The sequence below is a fragment of the Saimiri boliviensis genome, chromosome 7 (assembly GCF_048565385.1).
Source record: "Saimiri boliviensis isolate mSaiBol1 chromosome 7, mSaiBol1.pri, whole genome shotgun sequence".
In the NCBI taxonomy this organism is placed as follows: Eukaryota; Metazoa; Chordata; class Mammalia; order Primates; family Cebidae; genus Saimiri; species Saimiri boliviensis.
Genome location: NC_133455.1, coordinates 119,752,537 through 119,766,294, shown reverse-complemented (window position 1 = coordinate 119,766,294; position 13,758 = coordinate 119,752,537).

Sequence of the window (13,758 nt, the reverse complement as noted above, 5' to 3'; positions counted from 1 at the left end):
GAGTGGAGATGGAGGTGGAGGAATGCGGTGAGCTATGAAGCTTAGTTCACACTTGGACCATGTCTTAAGAGCACAGGCTACAGGTGTTACCTGCAGTATGTGGAAAGTGCAGTGATTAATTCACAGATAGGCCTTGTCAGCTTCTCCACCCGCTCATACCCTCGTTCTCACTCTTGCTCTGACACATGAGAGCAAGTGTCTCTCTCCTTTCCAGAAAGAGAGGCAATCACAGGCACTGGCGACCCTCTGACATTTATGTGGGATCTCCAAGGTGATGGAAGAGGGAGGCCTTTAGTTTGTATCAAAACCAGAAGAACTGCTTATCTTCTATCAGGTGACAATCCTTCATTCATTTACTTAACACATATTGATTAACATCTACTATGTGGCCATACATTAGGCGGGGCCACCGTCTGAGTCCTGAGAAGTTAGTTGCACGGTGTCTTGCACTCAGAAGTGCCCCATATTTGCTTTAACACTCTGCTGTCACATTAATAATGATATCTTTACGCTTCTGTTTTGTTAGCAAAGTCTTACAGGACAAGGGAGCATGCCCAGGAGCAGAGGAGCTGCGTATGATGTGCGTGGCCGCCACTTGCTGCCGCCCCATTCATGTGATCTTCTCCACAGCCCTGGGGAGCCATGCTGCCAGTGGAGTTAGGGTTGTTAGTCGGTGACCGAGTGAGCAGGGCACCGACAGACTGGAGTGGCCTCAGTTTCCACGGAAGCCAGAATGTGCTTGTACACAGAAAGAAGGCAATGACATTTGAAGAGACACAAATGACTGAGGAACCCTGTTGTATCCTCTCTTATTGGAGTTACTTCTCTGTGCTAACCGACCCCTGCGTTGCGATAACATAAAAGGACAGGGAAGGACACAATGGTCTCAGTACCCTGAGGGTGCCCGATCTCATCTCAGAAGCTAAGCAGGGCGGGGACTGGTTAGTACTTGCATCGAACAAAGAAAGGGGAAGAGAGAGCAGCCTATAGCTCCTCTCCTTTCAGTCCTTCCTTAGCGTCCATGACCCAGAGGTAGAGAGTGTTGCTGGAGTGTGCGGGTGTCAGGAAGTGAGAAACAGTTGAGCTGGTTTTGTGCAGCACCGCCACCGTTCTGGTAAGAATGAAATACGTACACACGTATGAGCTATGGAATGTGAATTGTATAATTGTGTTGATTCTACATATGAAGTCCATGCTCATATTTTCATTTATAACTTGCATCCTACAGTATAAAAACAAATGGTGAAAATTCATGATAATTTAAATTTGTTTTTTAATTTAGCATGACATTAAATAGCAAATAAAAATACCTTGACCAGTCAAGTGAGAGAGAATACAGAAGGAAGGGAAACGCTGTATATTTGAGCACCTTCAATGACGCTTTTTCCCGCTTTTTGAACAGAAACACTGCGTTTTCCTTTTGCACTGGGCCTCATATGTTATGTAGCTGGCGCTTGGGTTAGGTACCCAGGACACATGACAAATGAAACAGATTCTAATCCCAGCACTTTGGGAGGCTGAGATGGGTGGATTACTTGAGGCCAGGAGTTTGAGACCAGCCTAGCCAACATGGTGAAACCCTGTCTCTACTAAAAATACAAAAATTAGCAGGTTGTGGTGGTGAGCACCTATAATCCCAGCTGCTTGGGAAGCTGAGGCTGGAGAGGTTGCAGTGAGCGGAGATGGCACCACTGCACTCCAGCCTGGGTGACGGAGTGAGACTTCATCTCAAAAAGAAAAAAATTAAGAAAAATTAAAAAAAAAAAAAAGAAAGGAAAGAAGGAAGGAAGGAAGAAAGGAGGCTATTGCAGTAATGCAGTAACGCAAGTGAGAGATGATGGTGGCTTAGGCTGTGGTGAAGATGGAGGAACTGAATGAGTTCAAGAGATAGGTAGGAGGAAAAGCGATGGATTGGATGGGAGTAGGGAAACAGGAGAAGAGGCATCCGGAGTGCCGCCTAGGTTTTTGGTCTGTGCCACTCTATGGATGGTGAGGTCATCTGCTAGAGAATGTGTCAGTGGTAGAGGCCAAGGTCTGAGAACATGAGAGGAAGAGTGAGAGGGAAGATTACAAGTTTACCTTTATGTTCAGTTGAGGTTCCTTAGAAACCTAAAGCAGCAGTAGGAAGAATTCCATTGGTATATTTGTTCAGAGCCCAGAAGTGAGGTTTAAATAAGAAGAAATAAACTCGCTAGCAAAAACTGCAGACACACAAAAGGCTTGAACAGGCACTTCACAAAATAGATTATCCAAATGACCAATAAGCGCGTAAGTACTCAACATCATTAGCCATTAGAAAAATGCAAATTAAAACCACAGTGAGATACCATTTCACACTAGAACGACTAAAATGTTAAAAGACTGACAACACTAAATGTTCCCAGGATGCAGAACAACCAGAACTCTCATATATTATGGGGGACATAGAAAATTGCACAATTGCTTTGGAAAACAGGCAGTTTCTTCAAAAATTCAATATATACGTACTATAAAACTCAACCATTGCATTCCTATTTACCCAATAGAAACAATATCATTTGTCTACTGAAAGATCTGCAAAGTAATGCTCATTGTAGCTCTAGTCATTATAATCCTCAAATAGAAACAACCCTATGTTCACGGATTGTGAATAGATGACAAATGGTGGTCCATCTATACAATGGAATACAGCTCTTCAACAGAAACCAACTACAAATCCATGTAACAACATGACAAGTGAAAGAAGTCAGATATAAAAGAGTACATATGTATGATGCAATTTATACGACACTCTGGAATACTGAAAGCTAATCCTTGGTGATGGAATCAGACTTGAGGTTGCCTGGGGCAGAGATGGGAGTGGCTGACCATAAGGAGGTGTGGGGAGGGTGTGAATTTTGGATAGTGACGGAGCTGCTCTGCGTCTTGATTGTGATGTGGTTACACAACTGTACACATTTGTCAAAACTCGCAAAACTACACCTTAAAACGTATGAATTTCATTGCAAGTAAATTTGATCTTAATTAAAAATTTTTTAAAAATGGAAGCCATGAATTTAGGTAAGATTCGCTAAAAGATGAGGGTAGAGTTGAGTTACCAGAGAATTGCTATCTCTATCTCGCACAGGAGAAAAATGAAGCTCAGAGAAGTGAAGTGGCTCCCCCAAGATCACACAGCTACTAAGTAGCACAGCTGGGGTCCAAAACCAGAGCCAGCTGCTCAGAAGGCCCACAGTTTTTTTTGTCCCCTCCCATCAGCCAGGCCTGGACACATGGTTGAGGGTGACGGCCAAACAGGGAGGAGGTCCAGCTCCTCTTCAAGGAATAAAACAGTGTGTTGCTCCTTGTCTATGAAAATGATGTTCTGTTCCTTTCCCATCACCAATCGCACAGGCACTTAGGTTGCAAGGCGTGGGGACTGCCATGATGATGATGGCTGTGTCCTGAGCCAGCCACATTCTCCCCAGCAGTCCTCAATGGGAATACCAGCAAGATGCCAGGCCACAGTAAGGGATGCTGCCAGGGCCCTCCAGACACCCAGAGGGTCACAATAAGATTCACTCCAGAGGAGACATCGTACCCAAACTGCCAGGGATCTCGACACTGACATAGCTCTTCATACTTTCCAACTCCAGAAGAATTAACTGGGGAAAACTACATTCAAAGCTCTTTTCCAGCTCATTGACCTGTTCCAGCTCTAGTGATCTGATCTCTCCCTAGGATTGTTACAATCGCCTCAAGATGGCTCACTCTGCCTCCTGTCCCATCTGACTCAAGAGGGGCTTCCTTATACCTTATACAAAAATCTACTCAAGATGGATTAAAGACTTAAGTGTAAAACCCCAAACCATAAAACCCTAGAAGAAAATCTAGGCAATACCATTCAGGACATAGGCATGGGCAAAGATTTTATGATAAAGTTGCCAAAAGCAACTGCAACAAAAGCTAAAATTGACAAATGGTATCTAATTAAACTAAAGAGCTTCTGCACAGCAAAAGAAACTGTCATCAGAGTGAACAGGCAACCTACAGAATGGGAGAAAATTTACGTAATCTACTCATCTGACAAAAGTCTAATATCCAGAATTTACAAGGAACTTAAACAAATTTACAAGAAAAAAACCCAACCCCATCAAAAAGTGGGCAAAGACATGAACAGACACTTCTTAAAAGAAGACATTTATTAGGCCAACAAACATATAAAAAAAAAGCTCAACATGACTATCATTAGAGAAATGCAAATCAAAACCACAATCAGATACCACTTACGCCAGTCAGACTAGCAATTATTAAAAAGTAAAAAACACAGATGCTGGGGAGGCTGCAGAGAAATAGGAACGCTTTTACACTGTTGGTGGGAATGTAAATTAGTTCAACCATTATGGAAGACAGTGTGGCAATTCCTCAAGGGTCCAGAACCAGAAATACCATTTGACTCAGAATCTCATTACTGGTATATACCCGAAGGAATGGAAATCATTCTTTTATACAGACATATGCACATGTATGTTTATTGCAGCACTATTCACAATAGCAAAGATATGGAACCAACCCAAATGTCCATCAATGATAGACTGGACAAAGAGAATGTGGCACATATACACCATGGAATACTATGCAACCATAAAAAGGAATGAGATCATGGCCTTTGGAAGGGACATGGATCGAGCTGGAAACCATTATTCTCAGCAAAATAACACAGGAACAGAAAACCAAACACCGCATGTTCTCACTTATAAGTGGGAGCTGAACAATGAGAACACATGGACACAGGGAGGGGAGCATGACCAGGGCCTGTTTAGGGTGAGTGAGGGAAGGGACAGCATCAGGACAGATAGCTAATGCATGCAGGGCTTACCACCTAGGTGACGGGTCGACAGGTGTAGCAAACCACCATGGCACATGTTTACCTGTGTAACAAACCTGCACATGTATCCTAGAACTTAAAATAAAATAAACCCAGGGAGATAAAGACAAACAGGAGAGAGGGAGACAGAAACAAGGAAGGGCAGTGCCGGAAGAGGAATTCAGGCAAGAAGAGGGAGGGAAGGGAGAGGAGGAGCGCACAGGAGAGCCAGAGGCAGGAAGGCCCCACAGTGGTGGGGCCACTGTGGTTCTCCGTCTCCTCTTTGCCTGGCCAACGCCCAAAAGACCTTCCTCCCCTGGGACCAGAGACCACACCTGCCCTTCCGTGTGCCAGCCAGGAGCCTCTGGCATCTAGCAAGTGGCAGCTTCCTCATCATCCCATCTGATCCAAATTCCACCCACATTCAGCCAGGGTGACCATGGTGGCTCCTCCTCAGGGTGGAGAAGGTCTGTCCTGCGGCTGTCTGCACTTCCCAGTGGAGCTGGCTTTGAACCCACAGCTCTTGTCTCCCTTTCCATTCCCGAGAATGCTGGCTGCCCCTAGGGATGCTTGTGTAGCAAGTCACTTTCTCCAACTGGGGACTACCATCAGGAGAGCTCCCTTTCCGGCTCATAGGTCTGGAATGAAATGACAAGGGTGACTTTGGTCAAGTTCGACTGCTCTGTATCTGGCCATTCTTGTGTATAAAGATGGGGAAAGGAGAGGCACTTCTGTTACTACTGACCAGTTACTACGTGTGGCATTGTGCAGGTCACTGCACACACCTAAAGCAACCAGATGTATATCCACAGTCATCGGTGTTTTAGAGAACATAGGAATAGGCTCACAGTCTATTCCCCACCTGCATGACTACATTTTCTATCATAAAGGATGTTTCAAGGAAAAGTGTGTTAGAGTTCTGACTTCAGAGGTCCGCCAGCCAGAAAATGGTTTCCAGCCTCCCAGTCTCTTCCTGTTCATCATCATAACCATCCCTGACCCATGAACCCTCATGCACACTCATTTTCTCTGTTAGTGCTTAGTAAGCACCTCCTATGACCTGTGGATGCAGCAGTAAATAAAACAGGCAAACACATTGGAGGCAAAGAAAGCCTGGAAGGTTGAGGTAGGAGGATTGCTTGAGCCCAGGAGTTCAAGACCAGTCTGGGTAACATGGTGAAACCCCATCTCTATTTTAAAAAATACAAAAACTAGCTGGGTATGGTGGTGTGTGCCTGTAGTCCCAGATATCAGGGAGGCTGAGGAGAAAGGATCGCTTGACCTGGAGAGGCAGAGGTTGCAGTGAGCTGAGATCGTGTCACTGGACTCCAGGCTGGGTGACAGAGCAAGAACCCGTTGGGGGGGGGGGGAAAGGAAGAAGGAAGAAAAAGATGGAGTGTTGGGGATGGGGATGGACATGGGTTGCAGGCAGCCAGGAAAGTCTTCTTTGAGATTTTTAAGTAAAAATCGGAAGGAGGCAAGGGAGTGAGCCAAGCATTTACATGCAGGAAGGGCTCTCCAGGAGGAGAAGCCAGTGAGAGCAAAGGCTAGGAGGCAGATGCAGTACTGATGACTTTGGAGAACAGCAGAGGGCCAGCATGGCTAAAGCAGGGGGAGTCAGGGCAGTGCAGCAGGAAGTGAAGGCAGGGAGATGGGGAGGTGCGGATTGCTGGGGTATCAGAGGCTGTGTGACTCCCAATTGCTTTGTGACAAATTCCTACAAATCCAGCAGCTGCAAATACAACCCACTGTCCCCCAGTTTCTGCACGTCAGGAGCTGGCACAACCTAACTGGTCCTCAGCCAGTGTCAGCCAGCACTGGGTTCTCACCTGGGCCTCAGCTGTGTGGATGGTACTGCTTCCAAGCTTGCATGGCAGCATTCAGTTCCACACAGGCTGCTGGACACAAGACCTCAGCTTTCTGGTGAGTGTTGATTGGAGGGGCTCTTAGCTTCTCACAGCTGACCCCCTGCATGAGGCAGCTTGCAACATGGCAGCCTACTTCTTCAAGGGTGGCAAGAGAGAGGGAGACCCCGGCGCGATAAGTTATGATCTTACATAATACGGTCAATACATGAATCACATATATACTACCACCTTCACAAGCAAGCCACAGGTTCTGCTTACACCCAGGGAAAGGGATTATTCAAGAGCGTGAATGCCAGAGGTGGGGGTTATGGGAGTCACCTTAGTATCTGCCACCACAGCATGTCCTCTGTCCCTCAGGACTCATGTCCCTTGTGCATGCAAAATACATTCACCTCTCTCAAGAGCCCCTCATGCTCACAGTCCAGAATCTCATCTAAGTCGAATTTAGGTGTAGAACAGATTTCTTTAGATGTTCCTCTGGTCTGGAAAACCATATGCAATACACAATGGTGGGTAAAGCTTGAGACATTGCTGTTGAGTAAGAGGTAGCTGGGGAGGGATGAAGGAATCACTGGTCCATGGTGATTCTGAAATCCAGCTGGAAAAATGCTGGTGTTTTCTAATTCGGTTTTAAGACATGGGAATATTCCATGTCTCTTGGCTCTGCCTTCTGGACTTCTGTTCTCTGGGTCATCCTTTCGTCATGAAAGATCCATGTGTTTGCAGACAAGTAATTTTAGCAGCCTTCTTGCCAGCAAAGTTTTAGGGCTCTGACAGTCTTCTTTCATTTTGCACTCTGCCCCTTACAGACTAATCTGCCAGCACTCTGGCTGAAACAGCTTTCTCAAACCTTTTGCCTGTCTTCTGTGAGTTTAAATGGGGATCACAGTTAATTTAGCAAGAGCCATACCCATTAATCTTTTCAAGATAAGCTCTTGTCTACCATTCTACCTTCAGCTCCTGCCAAGATGGTCCCCAGGGTAACTCACGGAAGCTTCCCAGAGGCCCTAAGCTTTGGTTGAGAGGTTCTGCACTGAACACCCTTATAATCTTTTGCAACAGGCCTCTGTGTAATTCATTGCTACTCTCATCTTTTGATCTTTATGCAGAATCAACAAAGGACTGTACAGTCACACCCTATGCCACATGATCAGAAGCCATTTGTTAATTTCAGCATCTTTCGCCATGTGGGGAGACTGACAATTTTCAAAATCATCAAGTCCTGATTCAATTTTAACAGTTTAAAAACCAGTCTCTTTCTCAATTTATGTCTCTTCTCTCACACTGTGTTATAAGCAGCAAGAAACCAGGCAGCACCCTCAATGTTTTGCCTGGAAATCTCAACTGCATACTCAATTTGTCACTTACATGATGTGTTTTTCACGTAACTGCAGGCAACCATTTTTCTAGGCTTTCTGCTGCTACCTAACAATGATCCCTTTCCTCTAGCCTCTAGTGCTAAAATCCTCACTGCCTTTGAGCCCTCACTGGTGAGTCCTCCAAGCCCAGGTTTCTAGCAACAGTCTGCTCACCATGGAGTCTGTCTGTCACCACTTGGGCCATTTTAAGGGACCAGGGCTTTCTGAGATGAAAGCTTGGAGCTGAGGAGCTATATGATCTGACACGGTTAAGGATGCCTCTGGCTTCCCTTTTGAGAATAGATTGAGAGGGCAAAAATGGAAGCAGAAGAGCAGTTAGGAGGCTCCTGTCAAACCCACCTGGAAGGCAGAGTCTGAGGTGTGTTACTGGACTAACACTGACACTGTTCCCTTGTACTTCTGAGGGGTCCATGGAACTTCCCCAGGGGATGAGCCTTCTCGACCAGCAGGCCTCAGCCCCTCCCCTTCAACTTTACTCAGGACCTGGCCTCCCCTCCTTCAGGTCTCCGGAGCACCCCCGCACACCTCAACCCACTCTTGCAGATAGCTCTTCCTTCGCCTGCTGTTCTCTCTCTCCACAAATTATCACCAAAGAGTCTTCCGTGAGCGCAGCATGGTGAGAACACGGGAAGTACAAGGAGAAATAGAAATAGTTGCTGTGCTGGAGAAGCTTATGCCCAGTGGTGGTGACACCGCCAGAGGTGAGACCACTCTGGCAGCACATGAACAAAGATGGCAGGGGCACAGTGGCATTCAGGAGTGCAGATCTGGGGGCGTCCAAGAGGCTCCTCAGCCTCAGTATATAAACTGATAGGTCACAGCCTGCTCCAGGAAATACCTTTTTTTTTTTTTTTTTTTTTTTTTGAGACGGAGTTTCGCTCTTGTTACCCAGGCTGGAGTGCAATGGCGCGATCTCGGCTCACCGCAACCTCCGCCTCCTGGGTTCAGGCAATTCTCCTGCCTCGGCCTCCTGAGTAGCTGGGATTACAGGCACGTGCCACCATGGCCAGCTAATTTTTTGTATTTTTAGTAGAGACGGGGTTTCACCATGTTGACCAGGATGGTCTCGATCTCTTGACCCCGTGATCCACCCTCCTCGGCCTCCCAAAGTGCTGGGATTACAGGCTTGAGCCACCGCGCCCGGCCGGAAATACCTTCTTAAGGGTTGGAGTTGTCTCTGCACACCCCGTTCCCACCCCACTAAACTGCCCTTGGCCCTGCCCTGGGGAGCCTCGGCTTGGCCTCGCTAACGCCTCTCTTCTTCTTGAGGCCAGAGTGAGGTCCCTCTTGGATGCCTTTGCGTCTAGAGAGAGCCATACAATAGAAACATAAAGTGAGCAACATGCATAATTTTAAAATTTCTAGTAGTCAAATTAAACATTTTTAAGTGAAATTAACTTTAATAACACGTTTACTTAACCCAGTGTATCCAAAAGATTGTCATTTCAACAGGCAATCCTATTTTATAAATGACTAATGAGGTACCTGAAAAAAAATCCCCTTTCATACTAAGTCCTAGAAAATCTTAGTGTATGTTAGACTCACAGGACATCTGACTTTGGCTGTTACCTTTTTATTGGAAATATGGGATCTGTATTTAGATTTCACTGAATTTACACTGAAAAGGTGGGTTTACAAAGCCACGTTGTCTCGCACATACCTAAATGTTTTCTGGGAACTGGGTGGAGTATCAGTTTTTATATTTATCTTTGCATTAGTCAAAAAATGAATAAACAGTTCAGGTCCTCGGTCGCACACAGGAGCCACGTTGCACGTGCTCAATGCTCCCACGTGACTGGGGGCCGCAGAGGACTGACTGCCCTCTTCTGTCTGGGTCTCAGCTCCACCACTCAACTTTGGCTTTCTCCATGGTCCGGTGGCCTGAATTCACCCAGACCCTGCTGTCCTCGGCTTTTTCATACAGACATTCAAACAACTTCCTCCCTTCCTCCCGGCACCCCCAGCCCAACTTCCTCCCTTCCTCCCGGCACCCCCAGCCCATCGCCAGCAGCCTCCGAACCCGTTTCCCTCCTGTCTTCATCTCAGCCACCCAAGACTCACACACCCATCTGGCTCTCCTGGCCCACTTTTCACCTGGTCCTCATAATCTATGCATAAACATTAACATGCCAGAGAGTCAATCTGCATACTGATTCCGTCTGCTCTGGTCAAATTCATGCTTTCAAGATCAGGGGGCTTTCTCCCCACAGTGAACAGGGCCTGAGGAAATCGTACCTTGTCTCCTTGTCACCTCACCCGTGGTTGCTTATTTTACGAGATAAGGGGTGTCTCAGGTGAAGCAGGGCAGGGAGGATGCCAGCACAGGGGTGGTAGGGAAGATTTGGGGAGTGCCTGTTGGTGTATGTGTTTGTGGGAGGAGAACTTTTCACGTATGGCTTATGTGTCAGGAGGATATCATTGTTAAATAAGCACCTAAGGGATGATTTCACATTTCACACTTCTAAGTTTTTATAATTTAAATTCTTTCAACTGGGCTCTTTTTTCCCCCCAAGCTCTAGATCTCTGGCTAGAATTGATTTGATTTGCATAATCCTGCTTGTGAGATTTAGCCCCACCCACGAGGAGACCCCTCAGAGCCACACACAGCTGGGGCACCTCTGCTGGCCTCCTCTTCCCCAGCCCTCCCACTGGTGGCAGGCCCCTGGCTCTGGCCTCCCCTATCTGGGAATGAGCCAGCTGCACGGCTGCTGACAGTGGCTGAGGTAATCCTCCCTGAGCTGTTCCAAGGATTAGTTCTGCGGCCCTGTGCCCAGCTCCCACACAAGTGGGATTTCAGGGCCAGGAAAGGAAGGGCGCGGCTCCTGTAATGTGGAGCAGCCACAGCAGTGGGCACCTGGCTCCAGGCTCCTTTTCCCACCCTACAGAGGGCAGGCCGCTCAGCTCCACTCTCTTCCAAGGCTGCAGAAGGGGCAGGAATTGGGGGTGGCAGGAAAGCCCTAAGGTCTCCAGGTGGGTCGTTCTGGGCTCAGAGATGAGTGCTGAAGCTCCCATGCCCTCCCTGTGAAAATGGAGTCCTCTCTCACCTGGGAGAGCCGGGTGCTGCCCCGAGAAGGAAGCACTTGTGGCCTCATGAAGTCCTTCTTGACCCCCGATGCTGCTGCCTTTAGGTAAGCCTGAGCAAATCTGTGGGAGCTCCATTTTGGCATGAGAAAGGAATCGCTTCTTCTAAGCCTGCTGGCCATGATCCCAGGTTTCAACATATTCTGTTTCAAGTTCAGCCTCTTTGTGGCACATAGGAGACCCTCCATTAGAGGTAGTATAATATAGAGGATACATATGCTTATTAAGAGGTTGCCTGTCTGACCTTGAACAAGTTCTTTTTATTTATTTATTTATTTATTTATTTATTTATTTATTTATTAAATAAAGTCTCATTATGTTGCCCAGGCTGGTCTTGAACTCTTGGGTTCAACTGATCCTCCTGCACCGGCCTCCCAAAGTGTTGGTATTATACTCTGGGTTCTCTTCAGATCATATACATCTTTTGCCTTTTACGAAAATGTTGGGATTATAGTGTGAGCCACCACGTGTGGTCTATTTTTTTTTTTAATTAAGGTGAAATTCACATCAGTTTGACCATTTTAAAATGAGCAATCAACGGCATTTAGTACATTTGCAATTGTGCAAATACTATCTCTACGTAGTTCCAAAACATTTTCATCATTAATCTATGGACACAGGCATCATTTTAAGCACTTCAAATATGTTAACTCATTGGATCTTCACAACAAAGACAGATTCAGTTATTGTAAATTTATAGAGTGAAAACTGAGACACAGGTTACATGCCTAGGATCACACAGCTATGAAGCAGAATAAGGACTGCAGCCAAGGCAGTCTAGTCCCAAAGGCTTTCCCTTCCGAGTAACCACCGTGTTCTACTGCCTCACTCAAAGAGCACCACAAGAGGGCTAAGCTGTCTGGTCTGTCTGGTGAAGATTCAAATGCTGTTTATTTCAGAGAAGGGACGTTTCTGGGCTGCAGAGGCTTCCTAGAGAAGGAAGACCATGTAAGGTCTAACTCAGGGCAGGTCAGGATGGTGTGAATGACTAACTCAGTCTGAACACAGTCGTCCATGGGTGTTTATTAAAACTGGTTCTGGAACTCCCACAGGGAAGGTTCTTATCTTTGCCTACACAGCACAGAGCTCTCTGGATAGAGTTCTAGACCCGGCCTCTTTCAAATACGTTAGAAACCTCAGCAAGAGCAACTATTTTCTGTCTGGCTGCATCCATCTATCTGTTTAGAGAGTGAAATATTTCCATCCTCCTTTCTACAGGCATACTTCCTAGCCCTTCCCAAAAGCAAGACCTCTTGGTGAAATTTACTGCTGGAGAGGAAAGTGGTTTTCAGGAGAGGGGAGTCTGTTCCAGGAACTGTGGCACAAGAGCTAGAGGCTGGGTAGGGAACAACTTAAACTAAGTCCTCAGACTTGTTTCCAGTTTTCTTTCTGTAGATCAGGGCTCAGGACACCCTGCCGCATGCTCTTCACCCCTCCACCAGGAATTCCTAAAATCATGTTCATGGATCCTGGGAAATCCAGGAGGCTGGGGATGCTCGCAAGCCTCAGCAAGACTTCCAGGGACCGCTGGGTGTGGTGGCTCAAGCCTGTAATCCCAGCACTTTGGGAGGCCGAGGCGGGTGGATCACGAGGTCGAGAGATCGAGACCATCCTGGTCAACATGGTGAAACCCCGTCTCTACTAAAAATACAAAAAACTAGCTGGGCGTGGTGGCGCGTGCCTGTAATCCCAGCTACTTAGGAGGCTGAGGCAGGAGAATTGCCTGAACCCAGGAGGCGGAGGTTGCGGTGAGCCGAGATCGTGCCTTTGCACTCCAGCCTGGGCAACAAGAGTGAAACTCCGTCTCAAAAAAAAAAAAAAAAAAAAAAAAAAAAAAAAAGACTTCCAGGGACCAACCCTGCAGCTTTCATTCCTTAGGCCCCCTCAGCCCAACTGGCCAGCAAAGGCAGGCGGGGCTTCCGTGTCCATGCATGAGAATGACTTGCAGCTGTTCTTTGTCTAGGCTGAGGTCAGGGATTCCCACTGCAGCTCCAGGGGCTTAGGGTAAAAGTCTTTGCAATCCAGCTCCTAGGAAATCTTTAAAACTAGGTCTGGGGTGAGCCTGTCAGTAGTAGATTAGGTAGAGAACTTTTATGAAGTTGAGGGTGAACCATCTGGAGGGTGAACTGGCTGGTGGGGTACTAGAACTGAGGGTGGTGCCTAGCAGTGCATTTGTGAGCAGGCACAGCCAGGCTTGGTATGTGATGGGCTGTGTGTGTGTATTCACAGGCATCATGGAGCATATATACTTTCCTTTTGTGTTGAACTAAACCTTACAGATTATCAAGTACTTTTTTTCCTGAGACAGGGTCTCTCTCTGTCACTTAGCCTTGAGTGAAGTGGCACAATCATAGCTCACTGCAGCCTCGACCTCCTGAGCTCAAGTGATCCTCCTGCCTCAGCCTCCCATGTAGCTGGGACTACAGGTGTGTGACACCATGCCTAGCTATTTTATTTTATTATTATTATTATTTGAGATGGAGTCTTGCTCTTGTTGCCCAGGCTGGAGTGCAGTGGCGCTCTCTGCAACCTCTGACTCCCAGGTTCAAGCCATTCTTCTGCCTCAGCCCCCCGAGTAGCTGGGATTACCGGTATGCACCACCAT